Here is a 13,411-nt window from a genome sequence, read left to right on the forward strand (position 1 = left end):
CTTAAAAATAAAATCTAAAAAAAAACAAAAACAAAACCCAAAAAACTGTCACAACCACTGATCATTTACAGACTCCACACAAAGTAGATGTTTGGTGATATGACAGAAGGAATTGCAATGAATCTATTTGCATCATACACTTGCTTTAAAACCATTCATGGATACCAATTATCATAGGATAAAATCCAAACGCCTTAATGTAGCACTCAAAGCCCTTCAACCGGACTCAAATCAGGCTGTACACATGTCTATTACAATGTGTGTCATCCTGAATTATGTGGCTTAATTAGCAGATTATGTGTTTGTCTCCTGGCAAGTCTGGGAGCTCCTGGACCACAGGAAGCAGATCTTACTCATTTCCTATCAGAGGCCCTACCCACTTCCCCATTCCCTAACCCATCACCCAGCACATAGTAGGAGTTCCAATTGTTTTGAATAAAATTATTTCCATTATATTTCTCTGTCAATTGGAATTCTTTTACTGTGATAAATATACATAAAATCAAATTTACCATTTTAACCATGTTTAAGTATACAGTTCATAGGCATTAAATAAATTTACATTGCTGTGTGACCTATCTACTGGATTTTTTTTTTTAATGTTTATTTCTTTTTGAGAGAGACAGACAGAGTGCAAGCAGAGGAGGGGCAGGGAGAGAGGGAGACACAGAATCTGACGCAGGCTTCAGGCTGTCAGTTGTCCCCACAGAGCCTGATGCGGGGCTCAAATCCATGGACCATGAGATCATGACCTAAGCTGAAGTTGGACGCTTAACCGACTGAGCCACCCAAGTGCCCCTTGACTGGATTTTGGATAGAGTATCTCAGCATACCTCATTGTAAAATTCACTGAGATGAAGAAGAAGGGAATAAAAGAGAGGGTCTGAAAGACAAAATACACAGGACGGGAAATCAGATGATTTTCTTCAGACTGTTAAAATAAGGAAAATGCTCACTAGTGAGGAATGTATCAAAGAAAAAGGAAAGAGGCCTGGTGTTTCATAGAGGCAGGTAAACAAGGAAATCCTCATGAGGAAGGATGGAGAGGGTTTTATTTGAGTCACTGAGGAAGGTAAAAGTGGGTCTTAACTCAGAATATTCTAGAACAGGATAGTCCATTGACGTTGAAGTTAGCCATTTCTCAGAACCCAAAATGGGGTGAGAGGGGACACGAAGGGGTGGAGGGATTTCTTGACTGTAGCTGCTTTCCGGAAGTACAGGGTTCATATAAAATTCAATACTGTCAAGATGTTGACACGAGGTGCAGGGAAACAGAAAATGGAGCCATGTCCCCCTCCAACACCATAGTATACACATATAGAGATGCCTTCTTGGGCCAGGTCAGGTCTTGACCATCTTTCAGATCCTTATTACTCTCTTTTTCTCCACCGAATCATCTCCCATGATCTAGGGCTGTACACTTCCGGGGCGGGGCGGTGGGGGGGCATTCACAGACAATGTGAGTTGTACATTCTAACAGTTCTGGATGATTCTTCCACTTTCGTGTCTTCAAAGTCAGATACCTCCACTTAGGAGCACCCTGAAACCTGATGCCCGTACCCCCACCCCATGTCAGAGGCTCCAAGGCAGCCTCTTGGTCCCAACCTTTCCTTTCCCTCTTCCTCCTGCCCTCCACTTCTTAACCTTGCCATTCTATTTAAATCCACCCCCACTCCAAACCTAGGACCCAAAGCGGGGCCTAACATCAGCCCTCCCAAAGCCAGGGAAGCCATTCTTCCCTGCTCAGAGATCCAGGTTAGGATTTGGAATTAGGTCCTCCATCAGCCCTAGGATGGCAGCTAACCCAGTCCCAGCCCTGCCCTGGCTCCATTCCTCCCCAATCCCCTCCCCATTTCCACCCCCCACCCCCACCCCCACCCTCACCCCGTACCTCTAGTTCTCCAAGCAGACCCTAGAGCACGGAAGGGCGCAGTAGCTCTAAAACCAACTAGTCAACTACTTTCCGGTGGCAGCTTACAAAGTCTGGCCTCCCCACACCATGATTAAATAGCCTGGAGCACTTTGGGCCGATGCCTCGGACCCACTCCCAAACACCTGATTGATTGGTAAGTCTAGGGTAGGGCCCAGTGATTTGGTTTGGAAAAATCTATCCCCAGAGAATATGATATGCAGCCAACTTCCAGAACCACAACGTTTTCACATCCAGTATCTCATTTTGACCTCACACTGACTTGTTGTGGTGGGCAAGGCGGGCATTACCTCACTTTAAGATTAGGACATCTGGGGGCGCCTGGGTGGCTTAGTCGGTTAAGCGTCCGACTTTCGCTTAGGTCATGATCTCACGGTTCGTGGGTTCGAGCCCCGCGTCGGGCTCTGTGCTGACTGCCAGCTTAGAGCCTGAAGCCTGTTTCAGTCTGTGACTCCCTCTCTCTCTGACCCTCCCCTGCTCACTGTCTCTCTCTTTCCCCTAGAAATAAATAAAAATATATATATAAAAAAAAAAAGATTAGGACATCTGTACTCAGATCATAAGTTTCAAACAGGGTACAGCACCTCAATTTAGAGGTAAGATTTTGAGATTTGCTTTAAAGAACAAGTAACTCTTGACCTCCGCATTGTGTGAGCCACATTGGGCTTAGAGATTACTTAAAAAAAAGAAAAAAGAAAAAAAGAGGGTCACCTGGGTAGCTTAGTTGTTTAAGTGTGCGACTTCGGCTCGGGTCACGGTCTCACAGTTTGTGAGTCTGAGCCCCGCATGGAGCTCTGTGCTGACAGCTCAGAGCCTGAAGCCTGCCTCAGATTCTGTGTCTCCTTCTCTCTCTGCCCCTCCCCTGCTCACGCTCTGTGTCTCTCTCTCAAAAATTAAAAAAAAAAAAAAAATTCTCCAGAGGAAAATTGTGTGTACTGGTGAAAGGGTAGGATAGATGAAAACAAGCAACAAGATCTTGATAAACGTTAAAGGTGGGTTATGGGTATATGGGGATTCCCCTCTACCTTTATATACATTTGAGAGTTGCCGTAATAAAAAAACTTTAAAAAATCTCCCTTGGAGACGATTACGAAATGTGCTGGGTATGCATTTGTGGTGTTTTCTAAATTTCCTCCAGGGAATGAAAACTGTAATTAACTGTAATCTGTAAAGTTCATTGTGACCCATCCAATATAATGTCGGAACTAAAAAGAGAGGAGTCTGCAATCTAGAAAAAGAACAGTCAATGGATGAAAATATGTCTGGGTCTATCAATTCTGTCCAGGGAGAGAGTATTTCTAAGTATCCTGTGTTGGTTAAAATCAGGTCTACTCTGCTAACATCTTCATAACGACTTCCCACTTAACATTCTAGCTCTCTTAGAAGTTCTCAGTATGTTAAGTATTTAATTTCCCAGTATATTAGGAAATTAGTATTAGCATATTATTATATTGCTAGTACTAGTATATTCATATGTTAATTAAGAAATTAGTTATTTGGCTTTATCACTTCATTACTTCATCACACTTTAGTCAGTGTGATTTAATGCTCCCCAATGTGTTTACCTATCAGTGAATTGATAAAAATCAGTATCCTGAGGACCAGATCTCATATCTGTGGTGGCTCTGTGAAGGGGCAAATGAATTAGGGACTGCCTCTAGGCATCCAGATGTCTGCTTGTCACAGGTCAGTTGGGACATAAGATTCACTAAGAATTTCAGGAAGAGGGTGGGAAGGAGGGAGGAGAACTCTGGCATGTGGAGTTGGAATGAAAACATCTGCCCTTTTGAGATCCACCTCTACCTTATGACCTGAAGCAAATTACACAATCTCTCTGAGCCTGAAATTCTCCAACTGTAAATTGGGTGATAAAACCTACCACAATGGATTGTTCCGAGCATTAAATGAAAAAAAAAATGTATAAAGGATGCACATGCACACTGTAGACTCTAAGAGTCTAAAGAGTTCTAGAAGTACACAAATCACTTTATCGTCTATAAAGTTTTGTTACGGCTCGGCTACTTGTATTCTGAAATGTGTTCTGGGAAAAGAGATTTGGCCCCTTTACTTTTAGTCTTTTAATATTTATTTACTTATTATTTTTTTAATGTTTATTTATTTTTGACAGAGTGTGGGTGGGGGAGGGGCAAAGAGAGAGGGAGACCCAGAATCTGAAGCAGGCTCCAGGTTCTGAGCTGTCAGCACAGACCTCGACTGGGGGCTCAAACCCATGAGCCGTGAGATCATGACCTGAGCCAAAGTTGGACACTCAAACGACTGAGCTCTCCAGGCACTCCAGTGTTTATTTTTTGAGAGAGAGAGAGTGCAAGATCATGTGCAAGTGGGGGAGGAACAAAGAAAGAGGGAGACAGAGGATCCAAAGCGGGTTCTGTGCTGACAGCAGAGACCCCATGTGGGTCTCGAACTTATGAACCTCAAGATCATGACCTGAGCGAAGTTGGATGCTTAACCAATGGAGGGACCCAAGGGCCCCTGGATTTGGTCCCTTTAGAAGAAAGTACATGTATTGGAAGTTGGTTTATAAGTGGAATAGAAACCACTGACTGATGTGAGAATATTGCTCAGGGATCTTGGCGTGGTGGGGGGGCGGGGGCCAGAGTAGAAGTGTATAATGCACAAATCCCATCACTGGGGCTTTAATTTTTTTTTAAATGTTTTATTTATTTCTGAGAGAGAGACAGCATGAACAGGGTAGGGTCAGAGAGAGAGGGAGACACAGAATCTGAAGCAGGCTCCAGGCTCCAAGCTAGCTGTCAGCACAGCGCCCGATGCGGGGCTCGAACCCATAAACCATGAGATCATGACCTGAGCTGAAGTTGGATGCTTAACCAACTGAGCCACCCAGGCACCCCTGGGGCTTTTAATTAGAAATGGGACATGCTGTATCTTCAAAGGTCAAACAACTAAAAAATCAAAACACTTTGGTGGATATAATTTTCTTCATTCACCTTCTGCCTATGGAAGATGGACAGATGGAGGAGCCCTGAGCTCTCTAGATGCTGGATGAGTGGGTAGATGCATGGGGACCGCTGATCTACAGCTCTAATAGAAGCCAAGGGAGGAGTGAATGAGGTTGGAAAGTCTCATGTTCTGCAGCAAGCAGAACCCATTGCTGTAAGAAATGGCAAGCTCTTCAGGATGGGTAGAAGCCATGTGAACCAGGGAAGCCATTCTGGCCCGAAGTCCTGAGCCAACAAGATGATAGCCACTTCCAAAAGTCAGACTGAGGGTTATTAGCTCTGGGGGAAAAGCCAAGAAGTCAAGGGTAGACCAAATACTGATGGATAAAAGCTGAGATTAATGCATAAGGAGCCCAACTGCAAAAATATGATTGTAGGGGCAATTTGGGTGGCTCAGCTGGTTAGGCACTGGACTCTTGATTTCAGCTCAGGTCATGATCTCACCGTTTGTGAGTTTAAGGCCCACATCAGGGTCTCTGCTGTCAGTGCAGAGCTTGCTTCAGATCTTCTGTCTCCCTCTCTCTCTGCCCCTCCCCCACTCACACTCTCCTCTCAGAAATAATTTTTAAAAATTCTTTTTGAAAAATGTTTTTAAAATTTATTTCTGAGAGAGAGACAGCATGAACAGGGAAGGGTCAGAGAGAGAGGGAGACACAGAATCTGGAACAGGCTCCAGGCTCTAAGCTAGCTGTCAGCACAGAGCCCGACATGGGGCTTGAGCCCACGAACCACGAGATCATGACCTGAGCCGAAGTCAGATGCCTAACCAACTGAGCCACCCAGGCAGGCGCCCCTTAAAAATACTTTTAAAAAAATATGATTATATTTCTTTAAATCATATTCCACTTGGTATTTCTTTAAGCAACTAGATTCATACATGGCTGTTCTGTAATAAAGGTTTCTATATTCTAAAAAATCATGGGGGAGCCTGGATGGCTCAGTCGGTTAAGCATCCAACTTCAGCTCAGGTCATGACCTCAGGGTTTGTGGGTTCGAGTCCCACATCGGGCTGTTGTGCTGACAGCTGGAGGCCTGGATCCTGCTTCGGATTCTGTGTCTCTCTCTGTGTTCCTCTTTCGCTCATGCTCTGTCTCTCAAAAATAAATAAATGTTAAAAATTTTTTAAATGAAAAATCATGAAGACTTACAATGTTCTTTGGTTTCAATGTTTCTCAATGAAAATGACAGCTTGTAAGGCACTGGAACTAGACAGATTTAGGTTTCAATTCTTGGCTCTTTTGATCTTGTTGATCTTGAATGACCTTGAACAAGTTATTTAACCTCTTTGAGACCCAGTTTTCTATCTGTAAAAGGAGAATGATAGTGACACCTACCTCAAATAATTGTTATAAATATTTAAATGAGGAAAGGAGTGGGGGTGCCTGGCTAGTGCAGTCGGAAGAGCATGCGACTGTTTATCTCTGGCTCATGAATTCAAGCCCTATATTGCGTGTAGAGATTACTTAACAAAAGGGGCACCTGGGTGGCTCAGTTGGTTGAGCATCCAAGACTTGATTTCAGCTCAGGTCATGATCTGGCAGTTCTTGAGTTCAAGCCCCCAGGCCCTGTGCTGACAGCTCAGAGCCTGGAGCTTGCTTCAGATTCTGTCTCCCTCTCTCTCTCTGCCCCTCTCCCACTCACGCTCTGTCTGTCTGTCTCTCTCTCTCAGAAATAAATAAACATTTAAAAAATTTTTAAAGAAACTGGGAATTTATAGAAGGTTTTGATCAGAGGGGGTTTATCATTTAAGTTTTTTAGAGAATCACTCTGCTGCTGGCCTGAGAAAAAAACTGTAGGGAAGAAAGAGTAGAAGCAAGAAGACCAAGTATATTGGTAATCCAAGTGAGCAAGGAAGATGCCCGGGGCCTGGGTGGTGGCAGCAGAACTGAGGAAAGGTAGCTGGGTTTTAGACTTTTTTCAAGGTACAGTTAACAGGATTTGCTGACCCATCTGACAAAGCTATAAAGGAAGAGAGGAATAAAGGATAACTTAAAGATTTTCTGGCCACAGCAGCTAGAAAGATAGAATTTCTGTATACTGATAGAAGGGAAATTATGAGAGATATATGTTTGAGAGGAAAGATATTTTAATTTTGGTCATACTGGGTTTATGTGTCTATTGGAAATCCAGGCAGAGAATGGGCCCTTTGACCCCAACCATCATCCCAATAAGAACGAAATTCCCAATGTTTAAGAAAAGCAGTTGGGGATCAGGGTCGGAGGAAGTTTGTCAGCTGGTTGGTGTTCAGTAGAGAGGATATTCCCTCACTTGTTGTGATAGCCAGCTTCCAAATGGTCCCCACTGCCCCCTGCCACCTACTCCTGTAGGGTCCTTTCCTATAGTGTATCAATTTTGTTCCATATGACCAATAGGATATGGAAGATATGGTGATATGTCATTTCTTTTTTTTTTTTTTATAATGTTTTATTTATTTCTAGGAGAGAGAGAGACAGCGTGAGCAGGGGAGGGTCAGAGAGAGAGGGAGTCACAGACTGAAATAGGCTCCAGGCTCTGAGCTGGCAGTCAGCACAGAGCCCGACGCGGGGCTCGAACACACGAACCGCGAGATCATGACCTAAGCGAAAGTCGGACACTTAACCGACTAAGCCACCCAGGCACCCCGGTGATATGTCATTTCTAACGCTAGGTCATAAAAGACATTATGGCTTCCATCTCAGATCACTTAATATAGGCAAAGCCAGCTACCATGTTGTAAGTAGCCCAATGGAGAGGCCCATGGGACAAAGAACCGAGTCCTCCTGCCAATTTCCATGTAAGTGAGCTTGGAGGTGGATCTTCCAGCCTCAACCAAGCCTTCAGATGACATCAGCCCCAGCCAACATCTTGACTTCAATTTGTGAGAAACTCTGAGCCAGAACCACCCAGCTAAACTGCTTCCCAGTTCCCAACCCACAGAAGCTATGACATAGTAAGTGCTTATTATAAGCTACTATGTTCTGCATTTGTTATGCAGCAATAGGTAACTAAAATACCTGTCAAAGTTAAGCAAAGGAGGTGCTCTAAGAAAACTTGGAAGGGGGGAAAAAAAAGAAAAAAGAAAATTTGGATACTCCTGCAAGAGAGACTGGCATCTTATTCCACAATCAGACCTCTGCTTAGGCAGTAGTCTACTATTTTGCCCTGGGTGGTCTATACAACAACCATTGGGTGTACTCATTCAAGAGGGGCTGCCTGACAGGCAAAGTGTACCTCAATGGCAAGAAGCTGGAGGGAAGGAGTCCCAACAAGGGCTGAGCTGAACTTTCTACTACCCGAAACCAATAACTGGACACAAACGACACTCAGTCAAGTGGCAACAACCACAAAGTCATGGGGAGAAAGGGTTTCACACTATGGGAGATTAAGTAAAGACAAATTACCTTTCTTCCCCTCTTGCCCTATCAGGCCCCAATATACTGGAGAAGTTTGATCCTGAGAAAGAAGAGGGAAGCATCCTAGAACCAACACATGACCCCCTTCACTTGACACCAGCCACATCCACACATATAAAAACGCCTCCCCTTCCCGAAACTGGCTACAGTGATTGGAGGACTGAGAGCTGACCAAGGCCCTTCCCCGCTCCAAGTACCTGGAGCAGAAACTGTGATCTCCGTCCAGACCCTCTCCCCATATAAAAGCCCACAGCAGACTCCTGATTGGAGCTTCTTGGTGTCCTGCAGGCCCTAAGTCAATTGTTAGGGCCTGAGGTACTTTGTCCAGGCCTGGTCAGCTGTCCGTCTCCAGTAAAACCCATGGGAAAGGAAGTGGGACAGGTCCCCCGAGAATAGGGGGATACTGTTCCTTGAAGATGGGGACAGGAAGCTGGACAGCAATAGATGTCCACTACATCTAATCTTGTTAATCTTTTTTTTTTTAAGTTTATTTATTTTCGAGAAAGAGAGAGAGGGTGAGTGGGGGAGGCGCAGAGAGAGAGGTAGAGAGAGGATCCCAAGCAGGCTCTGCACTGTCATCGCAGAGCCCAAAGCAGGGCTCGAACCCATGAACCTGTGAGATCATGACCTGAGCCAAAATCCAGAGTCAGACGCTTAACTGAGCGAGCCACCCAGGTACCCCATTATCTTGTTGATCTTAACTTCTTCTCTTGGTTGCCTAGGAAAATTATACATCAGAGAATTTAAATGAGGATAGAACCTGCTTATCAGGCCCAGTCCCCTCATGTTGGAGACAAGGCCCCAAGGCCCAGCTGCTGAAGGCTCTACAGATATTTGGTACCTGGGCAATTGTTTGGGACAAACCTGTAGAAATCTGGACACTTGGGAATGAAGATCTCAAAGGCTGTCTCCCTTTCTGGGCAGGGCTGGGAGACAATAAGATTCAGTAATCAGGAACTTGCCTCACTGATCTGCTTGCGGAGATTTATTGCCTCATGTGGATTATGCCAGGCACCGTGAGTGTGAGTATTATTTATAGGGAGAGCATTCGAACTCCCACCAGGCTTCCTAAGGTTCATCCAAAGAGAATTCCAGTAGACACTCATGAGCAATGCATGAAACTGATGGCAGTATTTTTCAAATTGAAGATCGGTCAAGAAATCAATTTAGTTAAGTGCAGAGCAGACTTTTTTTTAAGACCTAGGATAGGACAGAAATTATATCAAGGGGTAAATGCAATGTCATGAAACAGTTTTCTAGCTGCAATTTTATACATAAAACTACTGGTTACAAGCTTTCTCCTCGTTTCCCATTCCTGGTCCATAACAGTATTAATCCTATCCCCTTTTTTAGGGAAATCCAATTCATTCCACAAATGCATATGGAATGGCAAGCATGCTAGACACAGAGATGCCTATGACATAGTCTTTGTCCTTGAGGGACTCTCAACCCAGTGGGAAATGGCCTCCAGTCCAGAGTAAAGGAGAAAATGAAGTGGGAAGAAGGTGGCAGAAGACTTTACAGAAAAAATTTCTGGGCAGTGGATAGGGAAGTTGGGGGAACTCCTGTTTTCTATTTTTTAATTTGAATTTGTTGCAATGAACATGTATCATTTTGGCAATTTTCAAAGCCGAGTAAAAATAGAAAAATACAGGAATGAATAAATGAATCAAATGTAATATGAAAGTCCTGGCCTGAGGGAAGGAAAAGAAACCCATTTAGGAGCAGTGCTACCAAACTTGGGTTCATTTAGTCCCTTTAGTACAATCCAAGGGTCTCTTGACCTCCATTTTAAAAATGGAGAAATCAAGACCCTAAGAAGTCAAGCACTATCGCCCCAATTCACCAGCTGGCAAGGGACAGAGCCCATGGCATTTCTGCTATAGCCTGTTTCCATGTGCCAACTATGAAAAAGGGTTGGGATCTAGGGACAATGACTTCAAGAAGTTGCTCTTTTTTTTTAAACTTTTTTTTTTAATGTTTTATTTATTTCTAGGAGAGAGAGAGAGAGACAGCGTGAGCAGGGGAGGGTCAGAGAGAGAGGGAGTCACAGACTGAAACAGGATCCAGGCTCTGAGCTGGCAGTCAGCACAGAGCCCGACGCGGGGCTCGAACCCACGAACCGCGAGATCATGACCTAAGCGAAAGTCGGACGCTTAACTGACTAAGCCACCCAGGCGCCCCACAAGAAGTTGTTCTTAAGCTCTAGTAAATACTAGTGTTTGTTATCTTGCTCTTCCTTACTTTTCTCCAGTGATTAACAGTTAATCTCTTGACATAAAAAAGGGTCTTGTTGTTTTGGGAGGAAGAAGGAAAAGCTTGGTGGGGTAGCCGGTCTTGGGGACAGGGCTCTCCAGTGCATGAGGGGAGGCGGGAAGCAAAGAGGGGGGCAGGCAGAGCCCTGGAGCTCGGCCCCTCTCATACCCTGTGCTTGCCTGAGACTCCTCACAGGGGCCCTGCTCTCCCCAGCAGGACTTGCCTTCTGGGTCGTCAAGTCTCTCAGATCTGAGTGACAGGCTTCTCTCTTTCCAACTTGCCAGCCTTAGCAGCCTGAGCTGCAGGCTGTGACAACCCCTGTCTCACCTCCAGCAGTACGACCTGTGCCCCAGCCTCCTCAGTTCCCTCACCATGGAGCCCCAGGGGGACCACATGTGGTCTTGTTTCGGCCTTGATGATCTCCCTTGGTCTCTCTTCTCTATTATCGTCTACAGACTGTCTCGCTCTGCAGGAAAAAGAAGGGAAAGAACTCGAAGACAGTAGCTAGGGTTGGATGGAGAGACACAGTGGGGCTAACGGAATCTGAATATCCTATAAAAATCCCAGCCTGGTCGTGTCCGTCACCATCATGGTTACTGATCATGTTCATTGAGCTCTTAGCACGGCATCATCTGACTCAACACTCCAGAATGTCCCAGAGTCTCAGGTCACACAGGCCATCCATGGCCAAGCCAGCCCCACCCTGTGCCTCCCGAGCTATGCCTGAACCCCCATGGTAGGGCATCCTGCTTCCTGTGGTCCGGTCCCAAAGGAGAACAATTTGTTCTACAGTCACGGGGCTTTGAAACTTCCCCAATTAATACAAACGCTTCCTCCCCTTTGTGGCACTGGCATTCCACTTCCTGTCACAGGCACATCCTACTATTGGCCTGAATCTGTTGTTCTGATGCTTTCACTCCCTCCTCTGGTTTAAGGAGGTGTCTGTCTCAGGTAGAAAATGATACCAGGTCCTCATGTCCCCACTTGTTGGGGTGACCTGAGCTGGGATCTGAGCCAAGGAACCATCTCAGCTACGCACCCCCTCCCCCCATGCCTGCTCTGTTCCTCTGTGGAGGGATGACTGCCCTTTCTTTCCCAAGACAGCTTAATAGTACAGCTGTAACTTGCTCAGGGTTATTGCAGATTTGCAGAGAGTTGGTGAACAGGCCACTGCACGTATCGATGTGGCCCCTCCCTCCCTCACTCTGAAAATTGCTCCCAACCAGGCTTTTGAATCCCACGGCCCACGGCATCCTCCAAGGGACTTGGGGAGCCATGGCAGCCCTCGGGCTCTGAGATCCACCAGCAGGTGGGCTGCTTATCTGGCAGCAGCTCCCCATCTTGGACACCCAATTGTTGAAGAGGACTAAGAAAACAGCCCGGGAGGATCACAGCCTGGGGAGGGGAGGGTCTCAGGTTACTAATTAGGGCCTTGATCACCATTGGACTCTCAAGGTCAGCACGATGCCTGGTACGAAAGAAGGGGCAATAGACTTTTAAGGCTGTCTCCCTGCACGGGACCAGAAAGGAGTGTTCTCAACCCCGGGAGGTGTAAACATGATGCCATAGGGCCCAGAAAGAACCGTCAGGCCCAAAAGGCATGAATGGAGTGCTTTGTGAGGCTCAGAAGTCAGGTATCAGACCCCTCTGAGAAAGATCCTCCCCAGACTTGCAAATGGAGACAACCCAGGTGAGAAAGGGCTTCTACCCTGAGGCAGAGAAGCAGGCCGGACCCCCACAGTAGACAGATGTCTCATTTGCACATCTCTTTCTGCACTTCTCACAGCCTGGTTCACAGAAGCCACACACTTGTCCAGGCCTCCTGACTCTTCACACAGATAGACCTCCACCTCCATGTTGTCCCCACCGATCTGTGGGAGAGGTTTTTCAACTCTGCAGATGAGGAAAGCTTAAATGCCCTAACCAGGGATAAAACCAGGGAGAGGTGCCTGGGTGGCTCAGTCTGTTGAGGGTCTGGCTCTTGGTTTCGGCTCAGGTCACGATCTCCCAGTTCATGGGTTCAAGCCCCACACTGGACTCTGTACTGGCAGTGCAGAGCTTGCTTGGAATTTTCTCTCTCTACTCCTTCCCCACTCACTCTCTAGATAGACAGAAAGAGAGAAAGAAGAAAGAAAAAAAATTTATTTTATTCTTTTTAAAATTTGTGGTTTTATTTATTATTGAGACAGAGAGAAACAGAGCATGAGTGGGGGAAGGGCAGAGAGAGAGGGAGACACAGAATCCGAAACAGGCTCCAGGCTCTGAGCTGTCAGCACAGAGCCTGATGCAGGGCTCGAACCCATGAACCACAAGATCATGACCTGAGCTGAAGTCGACTCTTAACTGACTGAGCCACCCAGGTGCCCCAGAAAGAAAAAAACTTTAGGGAAAAAAAAAAAAAAAAGCCCGGCAGCAAATGAACCTGGACTCCAGGCCGGACCTCAAATAGCTCCTTCAGACACTTTCCAAGTTACACTGTTTGTAACTTTTGCTGAGAGATTCTTGTCTTCTCTGCCAGACTGAAGGCTCTGGGTGGACACCAAGGTATTTCATTTCTTTACTTCTTTAATTCTGTTCTATTCACTTAAGGATGGAGGTGAATGCAATTGTGGATGGGTGGAATTAGATGAACTTTAGCAGAGACTAATTCTTCCTACCAGATCCTCACCACCGTTCCCACTTTTTATTTTTATTTTTTATTTTTATTTATTTCTAGGAGACAGAGAGAGAGAGAGAGACAGCGTGAGCAGGGGAGGGTCAGAGAGAGAGGGAGTCACAGACTGAAACAGGCTCCAGGCTCTGAGCTGGCAGTCAGCACAGAGCCTGACGCGGGGCTCGAACCCACGAACGGC

Source organism: Hyaena hyaena, unplaced genomic scaffold (assembly GCF_003009895.1).
Source record: "Hyaena hyaena isolate Hyena2069 unplaced genomic scaffold, ASM300989v1 scaffold_64, whole genome shotgun sequence".
Lineage (NCBI taxonomy): Eukaryota > Metazoa > Chordata > Mammalia > Carnivora > Hyaenidae > Hyaena > Hyaena hyaena.